The sequence below is a fragment of the Nelumbo lutea genome, chromosome 5 (genome assembly GCF_056320005.1).
Source record: "Nelumbo lutea isolate HS-2025 chromosome 5, American lotus-T2T, whole genome shotgun sequence".
In the NCBI taxonomy this organism is placed as follows: domain Eukaryota; kingdom Viridiplantae; phylum Streptophyta; class Magnoliopsida; order Proteales; family Nelumbonaceae; genus Nelumbo; species Nelumbo lutea.
The window spans coordinates 84506778-84512777 of NC_142688.1; positions in this window are offsets into that span (position 1 = coordinate 84506778).

Below are 6000 nucleotides of genomic sequence, written 5' to 3' on the forward strand. Positions count from 1 at the left end.
CTCATAACCTAGCAGTGCATGGAGCTAGCAAATAATGTCTCCTAAGGTAAACACCGATCTAATTGCTGAGCTTAGTGGTGTTCGCCACTATGTAACTGCAACATCTGGTTTTAGTTTTCAAAAGCAAAATCATACACAATGTCGAATACCCATCTTAAAATTGCCATTTGGTTGCAAGCTTCATGCTATTAAGTGCATGTGCAGAGCCAGAGAGCACATGGCCTCCACTAACTAGCATGAGAGAAGAGGGTCTCTCTGTTTCTTTTCTCATCCTTTCCTTTCATCTGTGGCATGTGAAGACAGCTCAAGAAAGGATGGAAGTTTGGTTAGCCTTACTTCCTATTTACTAGGGCACCCACCTCCATTCCATGACCCTATTGAAATGTACATCACCTCAACAGGTTGGACTTTGCTTCTAAGGAATTATGGTGCTGCTGCTGGTCACATTCTTCCGGTGGGGTTCCTCTTCTAAAGCATTCATTCAATAAATAACATCACATAATACAAAAGACTCCTTGCCTTTTTGTTTGATTCATAACTGGATGGATGCAAAGCTCATCTCTTCATGTGGTCATGACCTTGTGGCCTCTCACCAGTCCCCGGAGCTGTAAAAGCAACCAGTAAAACTAATGGGAGGAAAAGAATAAAGGGTTTATGTATTTATATAGTGCACCGGACAAAGATGTACTTTCTCTGCTCTTAATTTGATGCTAACCCGCCTTATCACTAGAAAATCTTAGATCAGACGGTCAAGATCCTTCTGTCTGCCACCTCTTAGGCAGGAATCCCACCCAAGATTGCAGATCCAAGGCATGGCCTACATGGAATGTGTGGAAGATATTAAATGAAATCCTTTCCCTTTGGTGGTTGAAGGATTCCAGATATCTTTATGGGTCCAATAAGATGACGATACAATCTACTATTTGGCTGATATATTTTATCCCATACTTTAGAATCTGTTATTGATATAGCAAGGCCCATTTGATTTGCAGGAATAGGGGTCTCGAATCAGAATCGCAATGGGCTATTTTGATTCCAACTGTTTGGTTGGATGGAATTGGAATTCCATTCCCATTCCTATTGAAATGACATTCCCCATTTGAGGGAATGAACATTTTCAGCCCTTTCTTTGGGAATGAAATCCCATTCGTGCTGATTTCAATTTTCATTCTCATTTCTATTTAAATCAAACAAACTATGGGAATAAACCATTCATATTCTAATTCCAATTCTAACTCCGAAGAAAATAGACCTGAATAATCGATTTTTGGTCATGTATCAATCTTTTGGCTAAGTACCTCGTCATTTGATCTGCTTCCAAGTGGCCGATGACTCAGAGGCCGAAGTAGAGCTACCTAGGTACCGAGCTGCCTAGGTGTCGAGCTGCCTGTGAGGTGTTGGGCACAAGCTGCCTGTGAGGCACTCGGTGCAGAGTTGCCTATGAGGTGCCAAGCTGACTAGGTGGTGAGCTGCCTGTGAGGAGCTGGGCTACCTAGGTGTCGAGTTGCCCAGCTGGCGAGTTGGATTGATGAGCTTTGTTGCTCTTTAGAGACCTGCAAGGAACCAAATGTCAGAGAACTCAGGGTGGCTAACCCGGCGAGGTCGCTCCGATGCTTAAATTAGTATTCTCATAATAGATTGCGAGCTAAAAATCACAAAGTATGAGAGCTAGAATTTTCTTACTTGCTTTCCTCCCTTGCTTCTGGGGTTGGTGCCTTTATATAGGCATTGTTTGGCATGGGCTTCATGCACCATATCTGAGATTTCTGCAAGGTCGTCTAAGTGGTTCGAGATTCCTGGAGGTAACCACCATGCACGTTGACCACCCTCTAGATCGTTCAGTACATGGGCCAACTTCCAAAGATTGTGGGAGTGTTAGGATGTGCATGTTGAATTCGTCGGCTAGCACGTCTTGCAAGTCGCCAAGTCAGTGCCCGGGCCAGGTTGCCAGCTCGTGCCTATGCTAGGTCGCGCCTGTGCTAGGCCGTGCCTGTGCCAGGCCACGCCTGTGCCAGGCCGCCAGGTCGGTGCCTGTGCCAGGCCGCCGGGTCGCCAGGTCGCGCCTATGCCAGGCTGTCAGGTCGCACTTGGGCCAAGCCGCCAAGTCGTGCCTGTGCTAAGCTGCCAGGTCGCGCTTAGGCCAGGCCGCCAAGTCGTGCCTGTGCCAGGTAGCGCTTGGGCCAGGCCACCAAGTCGTGCTTGTGCCAGGCCGCCAGGTCGTGCCTATGCTAGGCTGCCAGGTCGCGCCTGGGTCAAGCTGCCAAGTCATGCCAGGGCTAGGCCGCCAGGCCGCGCCTGGACCGCCAGGTGGGACACCATAAACTTGACTAAGGCAAGTTGTTGCCAAAGTGGTTTCAAGTATCACCTATTTGTTCCGAATTTCCATATGTCACAATATCATTGGAGGGCCAAATCTGTCCTCATCAAGACCCTAAGTGTCTTTACAAAAAAGTTTTATTGTCAAAAAGATGTGATATCATAAAGGCTTTAACCAATCAAAAGTGTGTGAATTTTGATGAAAAATCATCTGATTGGTCAACACTATGATGATGTTTGATTGGTTATAGGGATGCAATGCAAGTCAAATAGGCTGGGCTGGGTTTAAGTTCAACTCAGGCCCAACCCTAAGAATTGTGCCTAAGATCCAAGTCCAGCCCGAAATGTTGAATTTAAGTCCGGTCTAAATTAAAAATTGATGTAATTGGATTGGGGTCAGGCGCAGACTGGACCTTCCCGGCTCGAATTGGAACCGGCCAAATTGCACCCCTAATTGATTATAAAATTTTCCCATAATCATATCTTTCAGGCATCAAAATCGAACCCTTTCTATATCATTAAATAAAATATGCGTACTAATTATGGTCCATAATAGAAATGTTCTGACAAAGGGCAAAGTACTTCCACGTTGCTCAAAAGGAGTCCCTAGATTTCCTCAATTCATCCATTTATGAATATACATATCGGTCACTAGCTTCCAAAAAAATGAGTTAGCTAAGTAATAAATCATTCAATAGCGATGATATGCTACTGTTGCTGATAATGATGTTGCCAATGCTGGAATTGGATTTGGATTGACAGCTTTTCTCTTTAAGCTGATGAACCCAACAACCCAACAGAATCCCCTCCATATATTAAGATGTTCCACAATTATTCCATTTTTTTCCTTTTTATTTCTTTCCACATAATTAGATCGAAGTACTAGAAATGAACCACCACTGCCTTGAATTGTCCTCAATCGCCCAACACTTCATTCATAGATACAAATTATTTAGGTTAACCCCAATTGTTATTACTTATTATAATATGTCATAAGTGTTATTTGTACTTGGATCTGTAGGGGGTTATTAAGGAATATATCTTTTGTCTTGTTTTGACCAAAATCTCTTTTTTTATCTTTTTTTAAAAGTTTACGCAACTTAGTAGCCCATCCCAAACACAACGGAGTAGTCCATCCCCAATCCAGGTGCAGGTAGGACTCGATGCCAAGCTTCCGCTACAAAGACCTTATCAATCAGTTAGTTGGCACTTTACTTAACCAAAATCCCTTTAATAGCAAATCCTCCATCCCCCACAAGGCTTCCCTGTAATTGGTTCATTTATTTGTTTATTTATTTATTTTGTATTCTAGACTTTGAGGTTAAACTTGGGAAGAAAACAATGCAAATATAAGAGTTAGAAATACTATGGCTGATTGGTTGCGTTTGGAAACAATGCAAATAGAGTGTAAATCCCGGTTCAGGGTAAATTTACACTTTGGTTCACTTTACATCGATGCATTGACAAATGACAGACCAATGCATATTTACATTGATAATAAGATGTGAAAGTACATCAATAAAAAAAAAGTAAATTTGCATTTAAGTGGGCTTTTGATAATATATATATATATATGTTTTATTGGAATTCATGTTTACATCCATTACAACTAAAAGTTTGCTTGGTAAGAAGGTAAATTTGTTAATGCAAAAATTAACCCAATTTTACAATTTATATAAACCCTTTTACACTCTATATATTTGCATCATTTCTAAACACGGTCTGTATACAAAATTTTGCACCGGACATATTTGTATTTGCATTCTTTTTAAACTGAGCCTGAGATTTTGTCTAAGGTCTATTTTATTTGGGTATAAATTGAATTCAGAGTTAAACTTGACCTTTTCAGTGTAAATCATGGATAATTTATAGTGATTAATGAATAACCTTTATTTATGGATCCCTTAATCCCCCTTCCCCTAATATCTGCAAGTGGTTGCAACGTCTCTCCAAATCTCAACCATAACATAACTCTCAATTGCTAATTAAAAGAAAAAAAAAAGCTAAATGAGTAGATATGATATGACATTAATGAGCATTCAATTCCAGTGATTGCATAAATATTACGTCTTTAATTCAATTTTTTTTTTAACTTTTTGCTCTTGAGTCTACTACGCCCATACTCCAAACCCATTAAACCTGCTTACTATATAATAATTAATGATAATAGCATTACTTGACGGTGCATCAAAAGTGATCGTCATATTTCTCAAACTTGGAATCAGTGAAATTGTGTTCAGGTGAAGAGAAGAGCCGAATCTAGTTTATTGAACTATAAATACCTCATTAAGATACATGATCTTAATAATTCAGTTGGTTTAGGCCATGTTTACTTCAACTTTCATTCTTTCTCATCTAAAATAAAAAAAAAAAATAGATAAAAATAGGTAGAATAAGAAAACATTGTTATAAACCAAACACTTTTTCCTAAAAATGAATTCTTCTCAAACTGACAAATGTCATATGTTGCTCATTTTCATTCTTCAAAAAACAAAAAATGTGCCGATATTCACAAACTGCCTGCCTAGGTCTCCAATAGTCAATGTTTACCAATTGGCATAGATATTTTGTGAAAGTACTTTCATAGAAGTGCTTTTATAAAAGTATTTTCATAAAAATTCTTTTATAAAACTACTTTCATAAAAGTGTTTTTATAAAAGTACTTTCATAAAAGTATTTTTTAAAGTACTTTTGTATTAGTGCTTTTGTAAAAGTACTTCCATAAAAATGCTTTTATAAAAGTACTTTCGCAAGTGTTTTCATAAAAGTATTTCCATAAAAATGCTTTTATAAAAATACTTTCATAAAATTACTTTAGTAAAGTACTTTATAAAAGTGCGTTCATAAAAAGTACTTCTGTAAAAGTGCTTTTATAAAAGTATTTTTGTAAAAGTACTTTCATAAAAGTACTTCCATAAAAGTGCTTTAATGTAAAAGTAGTTTTATAAAAATATTTTCATAAAAGTGCTTTTGCAAAAGTAAATATCTATGACAATAGTTTTATAGGTAGAGTTTTCTCCAACAATGAAATGAACAAGATAGGGCATGATTATTTTTCATGTCGCAGGCTAGTCAATTTTTGTTCTATAGGACTGATTTTTCCTTTTAAAAAGAATGTGGTCATTAACAAGAATTTTATAACCAAACACTCTAATATTATTCATTATTGCTTAGAATGAACAAAGATTAAGAGAATTAAGCCCAGGATAGTGAACCAAACATGGCCTTATCTATCATCTTGGGGTAGTAGAGGGATGTTAACATAGAGAGGGTATAAAACAAATAAAGTGACTTGTCCTGTCTTTATGTTTTGCATTTTGGGTTCATCAATATAAATTTATGAGAAATATGTATTATCACATTATATATAAATATCATTTCAATTAAAAATATATATGTATATGAAAATTATTAATTTGACGTTTTTAAATAAAAATATCAATTAAAAATATATATGTATATGAAAATTATTAATTTGACGTTTTTAAATAAAAATATCAATTTGTATTGAACATTAATGTACCAAACACCCTCTTAGATAATTAATAGGTTGAGTTCCAATGAAATTTTAATACAAATCTTACTTTCTATTCGAATTCAATTCGCTTTACACCCCTAACCCTAACCCTAAATATAACATCTGAGTTTCTGCATATTTGGGTTCGTATTTAACCCGAACCGTTT